The following is an 18,647-nucleotide window of genomic DNA, read 5'->3' as shown; positions in this document are numbered from 1 at the left end:
CTGGCAATACTGGTTTATTTTCTGTATTCATAAGTCCATTTCTGGTTTTTTTTGTTGTTGTTATTTTGAGTTTTAGATTCCACATATAAGTGAAATCATTTGTCTTTTTCTATCTAATTTATTTCACTTAGCACAATACTGTCTAAGTAACCATGTGGCAAATGGCACAATTTCACTTATTTTATGCCTGAATAATATTCCATTGTAATATTCCATTCCACATATACACATACATATACCACATCTTCCATATCCATTCATCTACCAATAGATATTTAGGTTGCTTCCCTACATTGGACATTGTAAATAATGTTGCAATAAACATAAGAGTGTATATATCTTTTAGATTCAGTGTTTTTATTTTATTTGGGTAGATACACAGAAGTGAAATTACTGGTTTATATAGTATTTCTATTTTTAATTTTTTGAGGGCCCTCCATACTGTTTTCCACAGTGGCTACTTAATGTATAGTCCCGATAATGGCGTACGAGGGCTCCCTTTTCTCCACATCCTCTTGACACTTGTTTTTCTTGCCTTTTTTTCTTTCTTTTTTTTTTTTTTTAAATTTCAGGTAGTTAACAGTGTAATATTAGTTTCAGAATTTAGTGATTCGTCACTTACATACAATATCCAGTGCTCATTACAAGTGCTCTGTAATGTCCATCAGCCATTTAAAAACCCAGCCCTTAGGCCACCTCCCCTCCAGTAACCCTCAATTTGTTCTCTATAGTTATGAGTCTGCTTTCTAGTTTGTCTCATTGTCCCCTCACCTCATATTCATCTGTTTTGTTTCTTAAATTCCACATATAAGTCAAATCATGTGGTATTTGTCTTCCCTGACTGACTTACTTCACATAGCATAAAGCACTCTAGGTCCATCCACATCTTGCAAATGGCAAGATTTCATTATATATTTATTTACTTATTCGTTTGTTTATTCATTTATTTATATAAATATATATAAATGTTTAATTTGATAAGTTCTTTCAGATTTTGAATACTAACTCTCAGTCATATATGTCATATGCAAATATCTTCTCTCATTCTGTCAGAAGCCTTTTAGTTTTGGTGATTGTTTCCTTTGCTGTGCGGAAGCTTTTTATTTTGAAGTCCCAATAGTTCATTTTTTCTTTTGCTTCCCTTGCTTCAGGAGATGTGTCTAGTAAGAAGTTGCCATAGCCAAGGTCAAAGAGGTTGCCGTCTGTGTTCTCCTCTAGCATTTTGATGGTTTCCTGTCTCACATTTAGGTCTTTCAGCCACTTTGAATGTATTTTTCTGTACAGTGTAAAAAAAGGATTCAGCTTAATTCTTTCACATGTCACTGTCCAGTTTTCCCAACACCATTTGTGGAAGAGACTCTTTTTTCCATTGGATAGTCTTTCCTGCTTTGTTGAAGTTTAGTTGGCCATATAGTCTTAGGTCTACTTCCGTGTTCTCTATTCTGTTCCATTACCTATGTGTCTGTTTTTGTGCTAATACCATGCTTTCTTAATGATAACAGCTTTGTATTATAGCTTGAAGTCCAGAATTGTGATGTTTCTGGCTTTGCTTTTCTTTTTCAACATTACTTTGGCTATTTGGGATCATTTTATGGTTCCATGCAAATTTTAGAATTGTTTGTTCTAGCTCTGTGACAAATGCTGGTGGTATTTTGATTACTTTAGGTAGTATAGACATTTTAGGAGGATTGCTTTAGGTAGTATAGACATTTTTTTTTTCTCCCTCTGCCTATGTCTCTGCCTCTCTCTCTCTCTCTGTGACTATCGTAAAATAAAAATAAATAAATAAATAAATAAATAAATAAATAAATAAAATAAAATAAAAATTAAAAAAAAAGAAGAGAAAGGAAAGGAAGCGAAATTGTGTTCATGGATAAGAAGAGTCAGTACATCCATTCCTTCCGACCGGATCTGTAGAGGCAGTAGGGCTGGTTGCATTAGAGTTCCCAAAAGTCCGGGAACGCTCAGCGGAAACAGACAGAAGGCAGAGAGACGAGACCTCTAGCGTCAGAGCGCCCCAAGGAAGACGAAAAAGAGACCGCCCGGCACAAACGCAGGCTCCAGCTTGGCTTGAGACACAAGCCCCACAGCAAGAAAGGAGCAGGTTGCAAACCCAGCGATAGCCGCGTCCCCCGCAAGGCAAAAACTTCTCTTTGACAAGATTATTTCCCCCGAGGGGGTGCACCGTTCCTGGAGGTACTGCAATACCAGGTCGATGCGCGGAGTGGACGGAGCAAGCTCCTATTCCATCTCCCTGCTCCAAAAATCCATTTAATATATTGTCCTCGGATAGAGGATGTATCAGATATTAAACTGATAAGAACAGATACTACACTTGATCTTAGCCAAAAGGCCGAGAAGCGATGGTAGTATAGACATTTTAACAGTATTTGCTCTTCCAATCCATGAGCATGGAATGTTTTTCCATTTCTTTGTGTCATCTTCGGTTTCTTTCATAAGAGTTCTGTCATTTTCAGAGTACAGATCTTTTACCTCTTTGATGAGGTTTATTCCTAGGTATCTTATGGTTTGAGACACAATTCTATATAGGATCAATTCCTTGATTTTTCTTTCTGCTGCTGCATTAGTGGTATATAGAAATGCAACAGATTTATGTATATTTTGTACCTTGTAACTTTACTTAATTTGTTTATCAGTTCTGGCAACTTTTTGGTAAAGTCTTTCATGTTTTCTACATACAGTACCACGTCATCTGCAAAGAGTGAGAGTCTGAGAGTTTTGTTTTGTTTTGTTTTTGTTTTGTTTTTTTGCCAATTTAAATGCCTTTTTATTTCTTTTTGTTGTCTGATTACAGAGGTCAGGACTTCTAGTACTATGTTAAATAACAGTGGTAAGAGTGGACATCTCTGTCTTGTTCATGACCATAGAATAAAAGCTCTGTTTTCCCCCACTGAGGATGACATTTGGTGTGGATTTTTCATATATGGCCTCTATGATGCTGAGGTATGCTCCCCCAATCGTTTTGCTGAGGATTTTTTATTATGAATGGATATTGCACTGTCAAATGCTTTTTCTGCATCTATTGAGAGTATCATATGGTTCTTATCCTTTCCTTTATTAATGTGTTTTATCACACTGGCTGATTTGTGAATGTTGAACCACCCTGGGCAACCCAGGAATAAATCCCACTTGATCACAGTGAATGACTCTTTTAACATACTGTTGAATTTGATCTGCCAATATTCTTTTGAGAATTTTTGCATCCATGCTCATCATAGGTAAGTTTTGTTTTTTATTGGAGTCCTTGTCTGCTTTTGGAATGAGGGTAATGCTGGTTACACAGAATGAGTTTGGAAATTTTCCTTCCATTTGTATTTTTGGAACAGTTTGAAAAGAATAGGTATTAAAATTTCTTTAAATGTTTGGTAGAATTTCCCTGGGAAGCCTATGGCCCTGGACTTTGTTTGTTGTGAGATTTTTGATTACTGATTCAATTGCTTTGCTGGTTATCAGTATGTTCAAGTTTTCTATTTCTTCCTGTTTCATTTTTGGTAGTTTATATGTTTCTAGGAATTTATCCATTTCTTCTGCATTGTCTGATTTGTTGGCATATAATTTTTCATAAAATTCTCTTAAACTTCTATTTCTGTGGTGTTGGTTATTATTTAACTCTCTCATTCTTGGTTTTATTTATTTGGGTTCTTTCTTTTTTCATTTTGATAAGTCTGGCTAGAGGTTTATCCATTTTATTGATTTTTTTCAAAGAACCAGCTCCTGTTCTCATTGATCTACTTTTTTTTTGTTTGTTTCTATATCATTTATTCCCACACTAATATTTATTATTTCCCTTCTTCTGCTGGCTTTAGGTTTCATTTGTTATTCTTTCTCTAGCTCCTTTAGGTGTAAGGCTAGGTTGTTTATTTGAGATACATGGAGTTAGGCCTGTATTGCTATATACTTCCCTCTTATGACCACTTTTGTTGCATCCCAAAGGCTTTAGACTGACATGTTTTCATTTTCATTTGTTTCCCTGTAATTTTTTATTTTGTCTTTAATTTCCTGGTTAACCTAGTCATTCTTTAGTAGGATGTTCTTTAACCTCCATATATTTGAATTGCTTTGTTCCAAATTTTTTCTTGTGGTTGACTGCAAGTTTCATAGTGTTGTGTTTGAAAATATACATAGTATGATCTTGATCTTTTTGCACTTGTTGGGGGCCAATTTGTGACACAGTATGTGATCTGTTGTGGAGAATGTCCCATGTGCACTCAAAAAGAATGTGTATTCTACTGTTCTAGGATAGAATGCTCTGAATATATCCGTTAAGTCCGTCTGGTCCAGTGTGTCATTCAAAGCCATTGTTTCCTTGTTGATTTTGTACTTAGATGATCTGTCCATTGATGGAAGTGGGGTGTTAAGGTTCCCTACTATTATTACATTATTATCAATGAGTTCCTTTATGTTTGCTATGAATTGTTTTATATATTTGGGTGCTCCCAAGCTGGGAGCATAAGTATTTACTGTTGTCAGATCTTCTTGTTGGATAGTCCCTTTTATTATGATATTGTGCCCTTCTTCATACAGTCTTAGGTTTAAAATCTAGTTCGTCTGATATAAGTATAGCTACTCAGCTTTCTTTTGACATCATTTGCATGATAGATGGTTCTCCATTCCCTCACTTTCCATCTACAAGTGTCTGTAGGTCTAAAGTGAATCTCTTGTAGGCAGCATATAGATGGGTCTTGTGGTTTGTTTGTTTTTTTTATCCATTCTAACAACCTATGTCTTTTTATTGGAGTGGTTAGTCCATTTATATTCAGAGTAATTATTAATAGATATGTATTTAGTGCCATTTTATTACTTGTTTTGTCATTGCTTCTGGAGATTTTCTCTGTTCCTTTCTAGTCTTTCTCACTTTTGGTCTTTTCTTGCCACTCAAAAAGTCCCCTTTAATATTTCTTGCAGGGTTGGAACTCCTTTTGTGTTTGTTTGTCTAGTAAACTCTATCTCTCCTCTTCTGAATGATATCCTTGATGGATAAAGTATTCTTCGCTGCATATTTTTCCCATTCTGCATGTTGAATATATTATGCCACTCCCTCCTGGCTTGCCAACAGTCTGTGAACAGATCTGTAGCTGCCTTCTTGGTCATCCCTTGTAAGTAATGGACTTCCTTTGCCTTGTTGCTTTTAGGATTTTATCTTTATCATTACATTTTGCAGATTTAACTACAATATGTCTTAGTGCTGGCCTGCTTTTATTGACTTTGATGGGAGTTCCTTGTACCCTTTGGATTTTGATATGCTTTTTACCCACATTAGGGAATTTTTAAGCTATAATTTCCTCAAATAAACTTTCTGCCCCCTTTTGTTTTCTTCTTCTGGGCCTCCTATGACACGAATGTTATTATGTTTGATGGAGTTACTGAGTTCCTAAGTCTACTTTAATGATTTAATATTTTTCTTTCTGTCTTTTCTTCAACTTCATTATTTCCCATAATTCTATCTCCTATATCACTTATTCATTGTTCTGCTTCTTCCATCCTATGACCATTACATCCAGTTGGTTTCGAATCTTGGTTGTTGCATTTTTCATTTTGGCCTGATTGTTTTTTAGCTTTTTTTTAAATCTCTGCAGTAAGGGTCTTCCTGATGTCTTCCATGCTTTTCTCAAGCCTACTTAGTATACTCTTATTATATTGTTGTTTTAAAATCTGGATCAGGGATATTGCCATTATCATATTGCTTTTATCTATTTTATGACTTATTCTTTCTTTAGGAATGAATTCCTCCATCTTGGCTTTTTATCTAGGTCTCTATCTTCTCTATGTTGGAAAAGCCTGTTATATTTCCTGCTTATGAGAGTAATGGTTTTATAAACAAGAGACCATATAATGACCAGGACCTGGTGCTTCAGAAAGTGTCTCTGGTGTATGCTGCGTGCACTCTGCTGCTGTGTTTTGTTTGCTCTATCCCTCCGGTCAGTCCTCTGCAGAGTTTCTCCTTGCCTGCAGAGGGGAGCATTTGGACCTTGGCCAGACTATGGCAAGTTTTAATGAGGTGTGCTCTGGTCGGCTCGCTGAAAGAGACCTTATGCTAATTCTACTAGTACTGAAACTTTGCAGAATTGTATGGTCAGGAGATGTGGTGCATGCAGCTGTTTCTGCTGGTCTTTTGGGGGAGGACCCTGCTGCTCTGGTCCTTAGGCACATTTGCCTGAGAAAAAGCAGTACCAACAGAGTTTAGGGGGTGGGATTTGGTGTAAGCAGATTTAGGCAGCCAGTGTTGGTGCTGTGCCATTTACTGAAGTTGGTTAATGCTGAAGTGTGGGGGCAGCAGGGTGGAGATAGCACTTTGTCCTGGAGATGAGAGTCTATGCTTACTACTCCTTTTCCCCTGAAGATGGAAGTTCATGCTTGTCTCAGGCTCTCAAGGAAGTGGTTTCAGAGGAGCAAACAATTTCCCCTCAAACATCATAGACATTTTTGATATTGCTGATTTCACGCTCTCTGTCTCTGGGTCACTTGCCTGTAGAGAGAAGCACAGCACCCCTTGGGCTTTACCCCCATCCAGGCCCCTGGCTTTTAAAATTCCAAACTTCAGGGACCTGTTGTGGTAAGGACCTATACTAGTCCTCTGGGAAAGGGCCTCACTGCACTGGGACAAATGCAGGTTTGATCCAGATGGCAGTCATGCCAGAGCACAGGAGCATGGGAATGGAGCAAAGTGGACTAAACAAACAGTATCTGGGTTATCCACCCTCAACAGGTGCTTCTGCACCTATGCCAAGGGGCAAGGGAGGAAATGGTCCTCATTGGCTCTTTTGTCCCTAGATAGGCAGGGCCATCTTTCTGAGATGAGTTCCAAAAAGTAGGAACAGTCTCTCCCTTGCACCTTAGGCAATCCTCAGATCACCTGGTTTGCCCCTGGTTTGCTTATGTGCCTGCTTTTCAGGAATAGGGCAGCATCCTCAGGTCTCTGTCCCATCTAAGCCAGGAGACCTCTGAAACTCCAGACTTTGAACTCCACTCATTGCAAAACTGAGCCCCTCTCATTTTCCAAGCGAATGGCTTTGTAAGTATTCCCTTTGTGCATATCTCTGTGTGCTCCACTCTCTCCAAGAATGAGACTCCCTCGCCTCCACAGCACCCATAATCCATTTCTTTCTTTTACTTAAATTCAATTTGCCTTCATATAATATCCAGTGCTCATCTCATCACTTACCCTCCTTAATGCCCCTCACCCAGTTACCCTATGCCCCCCATCCATCTCCTTTTCTGCCATATGTATGCTTCTCAGAGTTAGAAGCATGGCTTGTCTTCCTCTCTAATTTTCCCCCCCTTCAGTCCCTTTCACTATTTCTTATATTCCTTACGTGAGTGAAACCATATGATAATTCTCTTTCTCCAACAGATGTATTTCATTCAGCATAATACCCTCCAGTTCCATCCATGTCAATGTAAATGGTAGGTACTCATTCTTTCTGATGGCTGAGTAATATTCCATTGTATCTATACATCTTCTTCTTTATCCATTCATCTGTTGAAGGATATCATGGCTCCTTCCACAGTTTGGCTATTATGGACATTGCTGCTATGAACATTGGGGTGCAGGTGCCCCTTTGTTTCACTACATCTGTATCTTTGGGGTAAATACCCAGTAGTGCAATTGCTGGGTCATGGGATAGTTCTATTTTTAACTTCTTGAGGAACTTTCACACTGTTTTCCAGAGTGGCTGTGCTAGCTTGCATTCCTACCAACCATGCAAGAGGGCTCCTCTTTCTCCACATCTTCACTAACATTTGTTGTTTCCTGTCTTGTTAATTTTAGTCATGCTCACCGGTGTAAAGTGGTATCTCATTGTGGTTTTGATTTGTATTTCCCTAATGGCAAGTGATATGGAGCTTTCATGTGCTTGTTGGCTATATGTAGGTCTTTTCTGGAGAAATATCTGTTCATGTTTTCTCCCCATTTTCTGACTCAATTGTTTGGTTTTGGGGCGTTGAGTTTAATAAATTCTTTATAGATCTTGGATACCAGTCCTTTATCTGATATGTCATTTGTAAATATCTTCTGCCATTATGTAGGTTGCCTTTTAGTTCTCTTAGGACTGTTTCCTTTACTGTGCAGAAACTTTTTATCTTGATAAAGTCCTAATAGTTCATTTTTACTTTTGTATCCCTTGCCTTTACAGACATGTCTTGCAAGAAGTTGCTGTGGCTGACATCAAAAAAGTTGCTCCCTGTGTTGTCCTCTAAGATTTTAATGTATTCCTGTCTCACATTTAGACCTTTCATCCATTTTGAGTTTATCTTTGTGTATGGTGTAAGAAAATGGTCCAGTTTTATTTTTCTGCATGTGGCTGTCCAATTTTCCCAACACCATTTATTGAAGAGATTGTCTTTTTTTCCATTGGATATTCTTTCCTATTTTGTCAAAGAAGAGTTGACCATAGAGTTGAGGGACCATTTCTGGGTTCTCTATTCTGTTCCATTAATTTATGTGTCTGTTTTTGTGCCAGTACCACACTGTCTTGATGATCACAACTTTGTAATACAGCTTGAAGTCAGGCATTGTGATGCCCCCAGCTTTGGTTTTATTTTTCAACAGTCCTCTGGCTATTCAGGGTCATTTATGGTTCCATACAAATCTTAGGATTATTTATTCCAACTCTGTGAAGAAAGCCCATAGTCTTTTGTTAGGATTGCATTGAATGTCTAAACTGCCCTAGGCAGCATAGACATTTTCACAATATTTATTCTTCCAATCCATGAGCATGGAATGTTTTCTCATCTCTTTGTGTCTTCCTCAATTCCTTTCATAAATGTTCTGTAGTTATTTGGGTACAGATCCTTTACCTTTTTGGTTAGGCTTATTCCTAGGTATCTTATAGTTTTGGGTGCAATTGTAAATTTGCAATTTCTTAATTTCTCTTTCTTCAGTCTCATTGTTAGTGTATAGAAATGCAACTGATTACTGTGTGTTGATTTTGTATCCTGCCACATTGCTGAACTGCTGTATAAGTTCTAACAATTTGGGGTGGAGCCTTTTAGGTTCTCTATATACAGTATCATGTTATCTGTGAAGAGTGACAGTTTGACTTCTCATTTGCCAATTCAAATGCCCTTTCTTTTTGCTGTCCAGTTGCTGAGGCTAGGACTTCTAGTACCATGTTGAACAACAGTGGTGAGAGTGGGCATCCCTGTCATTCTCAATGGGGAAACACTGGGAGCCTTTCCCCTAAGATCAAGGATCTTAGGGGAAAGATCAGGGATCTTAGGGGAAAGGCTCCCAGTGTTTCCCCATTGAAAATGATATTCACTGTGGGCTTTTTGTATTTGGCTTTTATGATATTCAGGTTTGTTCCCTCTATCCCTACACTTTGAAGAGTTTTAATCAGGAAAGCATGCTATATTTTGTCAAATGCTTTCTCTGCATCTATTGAAAGGATCATATGGTTTTTGTTTTTCTTTTATTAATGTGATCTATCACATTGATTGATTTATGAATGTTGAACCACCCTTGCATCCTAGGGATAAGTCCAACGTGGTCATGGGGAATAATCCTCTTATAATGTACTATTGGATCCTATTGGCTAATATCTTGGTGAGTATTTTGGCATCCATGTTCCTCAGGGATATTGGTCTGTAATTCTCCTTTTTGATGGGGTTTTTGTCTGTTTTTTGTTTGTTTGTTTGTTTGTTGTTTGTTTTTGTTTTTTGGGTTTCTTTTTTTAGTTTTTTACTTTTAATTTTTAAATTTTTTTATTGGAGTTCAATTTGCCAACATTTAGCATAACATCCAGTGCTCATCCTGCCAAACGGCCCCCTCAGTGCCGATCACCCAGTTTTTGTCTGGTTTTGGAATCAAGGTAATGCTGGCCCCATAGAAATAGTTTGGACATTTTCTTTCCATTTTTATATTTTGAAACAACTTCAGTAGAATATGTATTATTTCTTCTTTAAATTTTTGGTAGAATTCCCCTGGGAAGCCATCTTTCCCTGGACTTCTGTCTTCTATGTCACTTACTCTCTCTTCTGCCTCTTTTACCCTAGATGTTAGAACATCCAGTTTAGACTGCATCTCAGTTAGAGTATTTTTAATTTTGGCCTGATTAGATCTCATTTCTGCAGTGAGAGATTCTCTAGAGTCCTTTATGCTTTTTTTTTCAAGTCCAATTATAACTTTATAATTGTAATCCTGAATTCTATCCCCAACATTTTACTTATGTCCATATCCATTAAATCTGTAGCAGAGTATTACCTCTGGTTTTTTCTCTTGGGATGAATTCTTCCTTCTAGTCATTTCATTCCCTGCAGAATGGTTGTGTAACTGAGTGGAATCAAAAATATCAACCACAACCCAAGCAAAATACACATTACACAATTCCAAAGAGGTCAGGAACCAAGAAATAAAAGAAAAAAGACAAAGAGAAAGAGAAAGAAAAACAAATTTTAAAAAGAGTGAGGAGAGAATATTATCTCACAGAATGGACCAAGATGGTGATCCACTTGGTTCTGAGTGTATTTTGGTCTGTATGATAGAAGGTACTAAAATCCAAAATTGAAAAAAAAAAAAAAAAGCAAAACTTATATATATACAAAAGTAAAATTGAATACAGTGAAAGGAAGCCAAAAATGACAAATATATTTATAACATGTAATTGTAAAATATGAAAGTCAAAAAAGGAAAAAAACTTAAAAATGAAGAGTTGATAAAATATCATGGTTAAGATGGGAAAAAAGAAAGAATATTGGAAAAATTTAACCTGAAAGATAAAGGAATCATAATTTAAAAACAAACAAACAAACAAACAAACAAACAAAAACCCTCAAGTTCTATATACTATTTTCCTGTAGTCCTGGAGTTTTCCAGTGCTGTTTGGTCAGTAAACTTGCTGTTTCCCTGTTGTTCCAGCTCGTCTTCTGTGGGAGGGCCAGCTGCACTGATTCTCAGGTGCCTGTGCCTGGGTGGAGATGCACCACCCCTTGCCAGGTGGCCAGGCTCAGTGTAAGCAGTTTGCCATGTGAAGCCTTTGTTCCTGGAAGCTGTGCCTCTCTTGAGAGTGAAAGGTAAAAACAAAAGTAGCCATGCCCAGACCTCCAGCCCTGGAGCCAAGAGATCCTGGCATGTGCCAAACTGCAGATCTATAGTGCCCACTCAGATCCTCCTCGGAGGCAGGGAGGGGATGGGGAACATTGATTTGTGCAATGTGGAGGGTGCGAGCAGGGAGAGGCTTTGCCTACCTGTGCATGCACCCACTCTGCCCCTCCCAGAGGAAGGGGTAGAGCTTCTGACTGGCATGGCCCAGGGCCATGGCATGGAGAGCATTCACCCAGTAGAGTCCCTCCCAGAAGAAAGCAGAGGGTTGCTGGGTTCCAGTCCTTTGCAGGGACCCAGCACCGAGAGCAGTCACCCAATCTATCCCCCATTTTCAGTTTATTGCACAACAAGCTGAGCCTTCTCCTGGGCTCACTGACTTAAACTCACTTCCTGCTCTAATGTTTCTCTTCTCTGCACTCCTACCTTGCAAGAAGTGATCACTCTTGAATTTGTAGAGTCCCAGCCATTCTTTCTTTACATCTCAGGTTGAATTCATAGGCATTCAGGATGGTTTAAAAGTTATCTAGCTAAATTTGGGGGACCAGATGAAAGCGGACCCCTACTCTTCTGCCATCTTGCATCAATCCCATAATCCATTTCTTCCCCAAACCACTATTGTGGTTCCTACTTTCCTTGATGTGGTCTCTTCTCTCCCTCTAGTTGTGCAGTTTGTTCTTCAGTCCTCAGGTCAACTTATTGGGTATTCAGAATGATTTGATAGCCGTCTAGCTTTGCTTGAGGGAAGAGGCAAGCGTAGGGCCCTCTTACTATGCCACCATCTTAGCCCCCCCCACTCTTCTATTTCTTGTCTTTTTGATACTAGAATCACTAGATTCTGACCGGTGTGATCTGGCTCCTGTCTCATCTCCTCTCAGTTGCATTCAATCAACAACATTTGTTAGGTATTAATTATGTGTCAGACATTGTACCAAAGTATTTGAATGCAGCTGAGTCAAAAACACAATAGCCCTTTTTTCCTGAAGCTTACAGATATTAATCAAATTATCACATTAATGCAGAATTAGGCATTCACTGAAACTTTCAGAGGCACAGCCCACTAGGTGCAGGGTCTTTTCCACCAGATGCTTCCAGCTCAGTAAACCTACAGTGATGCAGTTCTCCTTGAACTCATTCAATGATCAGTTGGCCTTTCAAAAATATGAATTATCCTAATCATGTAGAAACATCCATTTCTTTTTTTTTTTAAGATTTTATTCATTTATTCATGAGAGACAGAGAGAGGAAGACAAATAGGCAGAGGGAGAAGCAGGCTGCCCACAGGAAGCCTGATGCAGGATTCAATCCCAGGACCTCAGGATCATGACCTGAGCCAAAGGGAGACATTCAACCACTAAGCCACTCAGGGATCCTGAAACAACCACTTCTAAAGAGATAATTTTTTGGTGCTAATAATATTTTTTTCAATTTTATTTTAGAAAAATATTTCTGACTGGGATGCCTGGATGGCTCAGTGGTTGAGCGCCTGACTTTGGCTCAGGTCATGATCCTGGCATCCTATGATCGAGTCCTGCATCAGACTCCCCACGAGGATCCTGCCTCTCCCTCTGCCTATGTCTCTGTCTCTTGCTCTGTGTCTCTCATGAACAAATAAAATAAAATCTTTTATTTTTAAAAAAGCATTTCTTACTACATACTCAAGCTTTTGATGAATTCCTTAAAATTTTGAGGGGTTTGTAAATAGAGAATAGTATCTTATTAATGCTAGTCTATGAATATACATTTGTTATTTGAAAACTGGCAGAGAATTATGACCCTTATCTACCTCAATTGCTTTGAAGCATTCACAGAAATTTAATCTGTTAATAACTGAACTTGGGAAAATAATAATTTACACTTAGCAAATGCAATATTTCAGTGTCACAGGTGAGACAAAGAGCGACTGAGGAGCTCATTAATCATGGTTTTCCTCTTACTTATTACAGAAAAACAAGAAACTCAGTTAAGTTATGCTAAAATAGAATTAAAGAAATTCTTTTACAATAACACATAATCCTTGAATTTCCTGAAAGAACATCTTTGAGTCATGACTGAAGTCAAGTATGATTCCCTCCAGGAGTTTTCTTGAAATAATTTTATTAGTAAACTAGGGTAAACAATATTTTAACAAGGAGATTGTACAATGATCTTCACAGGTAATGTTTCTATGAATATACCATTTTGGCTTAGATGAAGGCAAGCAAATAAAAAGATAAATCACTTCATCTAATTCTCTCCCACAAAAGAATTTAAATAACATCACTTAAATTACCAATGTGTACTGCTTTCATAAATCCATATACAAAACAAAAGCAGAAAGAATAATAGTTTGAAAGAACTTGTATTTATCTTATTAATACACAGCGGTAAAAAAATTCTTACAGTATATGTGTGATATTATAATAAAGTTGTGTGACTCTCTTTTAAGATATTAGAACTTGTATTTCCAAATAAGTGTTAGCCTTTCTCAAACCTTTTGGAAATAAGGTGGAATATAAATGTACAAATGAAAAGTGAATGATGTTGCCAGCTCACCATACACAATCTTATAACACTTCTATTGTTCAAGCTGTTTCTATTCCCTTTTTAAAATTACTTTCAAAGTCTGTGACATATTCTCTTAAATGAATGTAATGATGACAAATGCTCATTTTTTGTTAGTCTTTTATTTTTTATTTTTGGAACAATAAAAAAGATATTTATTTCCAAGTCTAGTAAGTATTGGGAGTCTATGGAATTATATTTAGAAGTCTATTCATCACAAAGAAATCTTAACTTGAGAGCTAAAAAACCTGCAAGTCTTAAACAGAATGCCAGTCTAGACTTGACAGATATGGGGTTTGGTTTTCTGGGGGGAAAATTTTTTTCAGTGGGCTAAGAGTGGTGCAATGTGAAGGAGTGGGCATGTTAGCAGTACATTCTTTCCATTGTCTTCTATCTAAAGAGATAAAGCAAGAGAAGGGAAGAAGTAAAGATGGTGGAGAAGTAGGGTGCCCCTAAAATTGCCTCCTACCTTGAAGACAGCTAGATAAATATGAAATTTTTCTGAACAGCTAAGAAATCAATCAGAAATCTTCAAAACAGAGCTGCATATCTACAAACAGAGAAACCACCCATGAAGGTTGGAAGAATTCACCCCAAAAGAATGAGCAGAAAGAAACAAAGGCCAGAGATTTAAGCAATATGGCTATAAATAAGATGTCTGAACTAGAATTTAAAACAACAATTATAAGAATGCTATTCTGGCTTGAAAAAATCATAGAAGACACTAGAGAAGCCCTTACTGCAAAGATAAAAGAGCTAAAATCTAGTCAGGCTGAAATTAAAAATGATATAACCAAGATGCAATCCCAAATGGATGCCATAACAATGAGGATGGATGAAACAGAGGAATGAATCTGTGATATACAAGATAAAATTATGGAAAATAATGAAGCTGAAAAGAAGAAAACAAAGGTAGACTTATGGAATTAAGCAACATACTAAAATGGAGTAACAGTCATATCATAGGAGTCCCAGGAGATGAAGAGAAAGAAAAAGGGACAGAAGATTTATTTGAGCAAATTATAGCTGAAACCATCCCTAATCTGAGGAAGGACACAGACATCAAATTCCAAGAAATATAGAAAACTCCCATTAAATTTAAATTCAACAAAAATCAGTCATCACCAAGGCATATCAGTAAAATTCACAAAATACACAGACAAGAAAAGAAGCTGTAAGCAATAAGGGGTTGGGGGGAATGTCTTTACCTACAAGGGAAGCCAGATCAGGTTGGTAGAAGATCTGTTCACAAAAATGTGGCAGGCCAGAAGAAAGGGGCAGGATATATTCAATGTGCTGAATGGGAAAAATATGCAGCCAAGAATACTTTATCCAACAAGGCTGTCATTTGGAATAGAAGGAGAAGGTGGCGGGGGGGAGGGGGATGAGGAATTGAATAGAAGGAGAGATAAAAGAGTTTCTCAGACAAACAAAAACTAAAGGAGTTCATAACCTAAACTAGCCCTGCAAGAAATATTAATGAAGAGTCTTTGAGTGGGGAAAAGCCTAAAAGCAACAAAGACAGGAAAGAGAACATCAGCAAAAACACCAATTTTACAGGTAACACAATGGTACCAAATTCACATCTTTCAATAAACACTCTGAATGTAAATGGACAAAATGGTCTAATCAAAACACATAGTGTATCAGAATGGATAAAAAAACAAGATTCATCTATATGCTGCCTACCAAGAGACTCATTTTAAACCTAAGAACATCTGCAGATGGAAAGTGAGCAGATGGAGAAACATCTATCATGTTAATGGATGTCAAAAGAAAGCTGAAGTAGCCGTACTTATATCAGACAAACTAGATTTTACTTATTTTTTGAATATTTATTTATTTATTTTAGAGGGAGAACATGGAGGAGAGGGAAAGGATAAGAGAATCTTAAGCAGACACTGGGCTGAGTGGGGAGTCCAATGCAGGGCTTGATCTCATGACCCTGAGATCACAACCTGAGCAGAAACCAATAATCAGACATTCAGCCAACTATGCCACCCAGTTGACCCCAGACAAACTAGCTTTTACAGCAAACACTGTAACAAGAGATGAAGATGGGCATTATATCATCATTAAGGGGACTACCCATCAAGAATATCTAACAGTTGAACATATTTATGCCCCCAACTTGGGAGCATCCAAATATATAAAACAAATTATTAACAAATATAAAGAAACTCATTGATAACAATACAATAATAGTAGGGGACTTTAATACCCCACTTACATCAATGGATCTAAGCAGAAAATCAATATGGAAATAATGGCTTTGAATGATACACTGGACCTGATGGAAGTAACAGATATACTTAGAACATTCTATCCTGGCCAACGGCCTGCAGAGCAACATGCCTAAGTTTTATTATGACTACTGTGACACTCACCTCACCTATGACTCTCCATCTGTGAGGAAGACACACTGCAGTGGTAGGAAACACAAAGATAATGTGAAAGACTACTATCAGAAATGGATGGAAGAGCAGGCTCAGAGCCTGATCAACAAACTTCTGCATTTCAACAAGGAAAGATACCTCCTACTCCATTCTCTGCTCTACCTCCTGCAGGGGCAATGATCCCACCTCCCCCCAGTCTCCCGGGTCCTCCTCACCCTGGTATGATGCCAGCCCTCCCATGATGCCAATGATGGGCCCTCCTCCTCTTGGAATGATGCCAGTGGGACCTGCTCCTGGAATGAGGCCACCTATGGGAGATCACATGCCAGTGATGCCTGGGCCCGCAATGATGATACTTCCTGCCCATCCCATGATGGTGCCCACTCAGCCAGGAATGACTCAACCAGACAGATAAGGAGAGACAGGAACCTCTTTATATTCATTTTATATTACTTGTTCTACTTCACCAGGAGATCATGGTGCTGGGACTCTGGGTGTTTTTTAACAGAATGACAAGGAAGACTTGCTTCCCCTTCCTATCAAAGAGAAAATAGTTTTTGCAGGGGAGTAATGGGACCAAAAAAAAAGGCAATTTTCATTTGTATTGTGAAATGTGAAAATAAAATTGTCAACTGTTCTAGTTAAAAAAAAGAACATTCTAGACATTAGAACATTCTAACATTCTAAGGCAGCAGAATACACATTCTTTTCTAGAACACATGGGACATTCTCCAGAACAGATCATATACTATGTCACAAATCACCTCCAAACAATTGCAGAAAGATCAAGATCATACTATGTGTATTTCCAAACACAACACTATGAAACTTGCAGTCAACCACAAGAAAAAAAATGGAAAGAACACAAATATATGGAGGCTAAAGAACATCCTACCAAAGAATGAATAGGTTAAGCAGGAAATTAAAGACAAAATAAAAAAATACATGGAAACAAATGAAAATGAAAACTTGTCAGTCCAAGCCTTTGGGATGCAACAAAAGTGGTCATAAGAGGGAAATATATAGCAATACAGGCCTACCTCCAGAGGCAAGAAAAGTCTCAAATACACAACCTAGCTGTACACCTAAAGGACCTAGAAAAGGAACAACAAATAAGACCTAAAGTGGGCAGAAGGGAAATAATAAAGATTACAACAGGAATAAAAATATAAAACAAACAAACAAAACAGTAGAACAGATCACAGAAACTAAGAGCTGTTTCTTTGAAAAGGATTAATAAAATTGGTAAACCTCTAGCCAGATTTACCAAAAATAAAAAAGAAAGAACCCAAATAAATAAAAACATGAACAAAAGTGGAGAGATCACAGAAACACAAATGATTATAAGAACATATTATGAAAAGTTATATGCCAACAAACTGGGCAATCTGGAAGAAATGGACAAATTCCTAGAAACTTACAAATAACCAACACTGAAACAGGAAGAAATAGAAAAATTTGAACAGACTCATACCCAGCAAAGCAATTGAATCAGTAATCAAAAATCTCCCCACAGACAAAATGCCTGGGCGGGCTGGCTTCCCGGGGCAATTCTACCAGACATTCAAAGAAGAGTTAATACCTATTCTTCTCAAACTGTTCCAAAAAATACGAATGAAAGGAGAACATCCAAGCTCATTCTACAAGGCAATATTACCTTGATTCCAAAACCAAAGACTCCACTGAAAAGGAGAATTACAGGCCAATATTCCTGATGAACATGGATGCAAAAATTCTCAATAAAATACTGGCAAATCAAATTCAACAATGCATTAAAGAATTATTCACCACAATCAAGTGAAATTTATTCCTGGGCTGCCCAGGTGATACAATGTTTGCAAGTCAATCAATGTGATAAACCGTGTTAATAATAGTAAGAATAAGAACCATATGATCCTGCATTTGACAAAATACTGTGGATAAAGACCCTCAACAAAGTAGGAATTGGTGGAACCTACCTCAACATCATAAGAGCCATAGATGAAAGACCCACAGCTAATATCATCCTCAATCGGGAAAAACTGAGAGCTTTTCCCCTACAGTCAGGAATAAGACAAGTATGTCTACTCCCACCATTACTATTTAACATAGTACTGGAAGTCTTAACCTCAGTAATCAGATAACAAAAAGAAATAAAAGGCAGCCAAATTAGCAAGGTGAAACCAAACCTTCATTATTTGCAGATGACATGATACTCTATGTAGAAAACCAAAAGACTCTACCAAAAATTGCTGGAACTAATACCTGAATTCAGCAAAGTTGCATGTTATAAAACCAGACACATGAAAAAATGCTCAGCATCACTCATCATCAGGGAAATACAAATCAAAACCACAATGATATACCTCCTCACACTGGTCAGAATGGCTAAAAATTAACAACTCAGGAAACAATGGATGTCCTTGAATATGCAGAGAAAGGAGAACCCCTCGCAATATTGGTTGAAAGGCAAAGTTGTCCAGTCACTCTGGAAATAATATGGAGTTTCCCGAAAATGTTAAGAATAGAATTACCCTACCATCCAGCAATTGCGCTACTAGATATTTACCCATAGGATACAAAAATACAGATTCAAAGGGATGCATGCACCCCAATGTTTGTAGCAATATTATCAACAATAGCCAAAGTATGGACAAAGAAGAGGTGGC

General features: G+C 37.7%; 1 long non-coding RNA gene and 1 other non-coding gene across 4 annotated transcripts in view; one reads left to right on the top strand and one right to left on the bottom strand.

The window, feature by feature from the left end:
* LOC121499084 overlaps window positions 1-18,647 on the top strand; it is a 29,791-nt gene that overhangs the window by 188 nt on the left and 10,956 nt on the right. The window contains exons 2-3 of one of the 3 annotated variants that reach the window (XR_005990001.1): window positions 9,493-9,565; window positions 10,877-11,031. The exons of 1 other annotated variant lie outside the window; for it this stretch is intronic. This is a non-coding gene — a long non-coding RNA (uncharacterized LOC121499084). The remainder of the gene's footprint in view (window positions 1-9,492; window positions 9,566-10,876; window positions 11,032-18,647) is intronic. One more of the 3 variants, XR_005990003.1, reaches the window with a different exon arrangement.
* LOC121499203 lies at window positions 2,175-2,365 on the bottom strand. The gene has a single exon (XR_005990047.1). It is a non-coding gene; the product is annotated as a U2 spliceosomal RNA (small nuclear RNA).

This window comes from Vulpes lagopus, chromosome 9 (genome assembly GCF_018345385.1).
Source record: "Vulpes lagopus strain Blue_001 chromosome 9, ASM1834538v1, whole genome shotgun sequence".
NCBI classification, from domain to species: domain Eukaryota; kingdom Metazoa; phylum Chordata; class Mammalia; order Carnivora; family Canidae; genus Vulpes; species Vulpes lagopus.
Note: the sequence above shows the minus strand (reverse complement) of the source record. Positions and strands in the feature narration are given on the sequence as shown.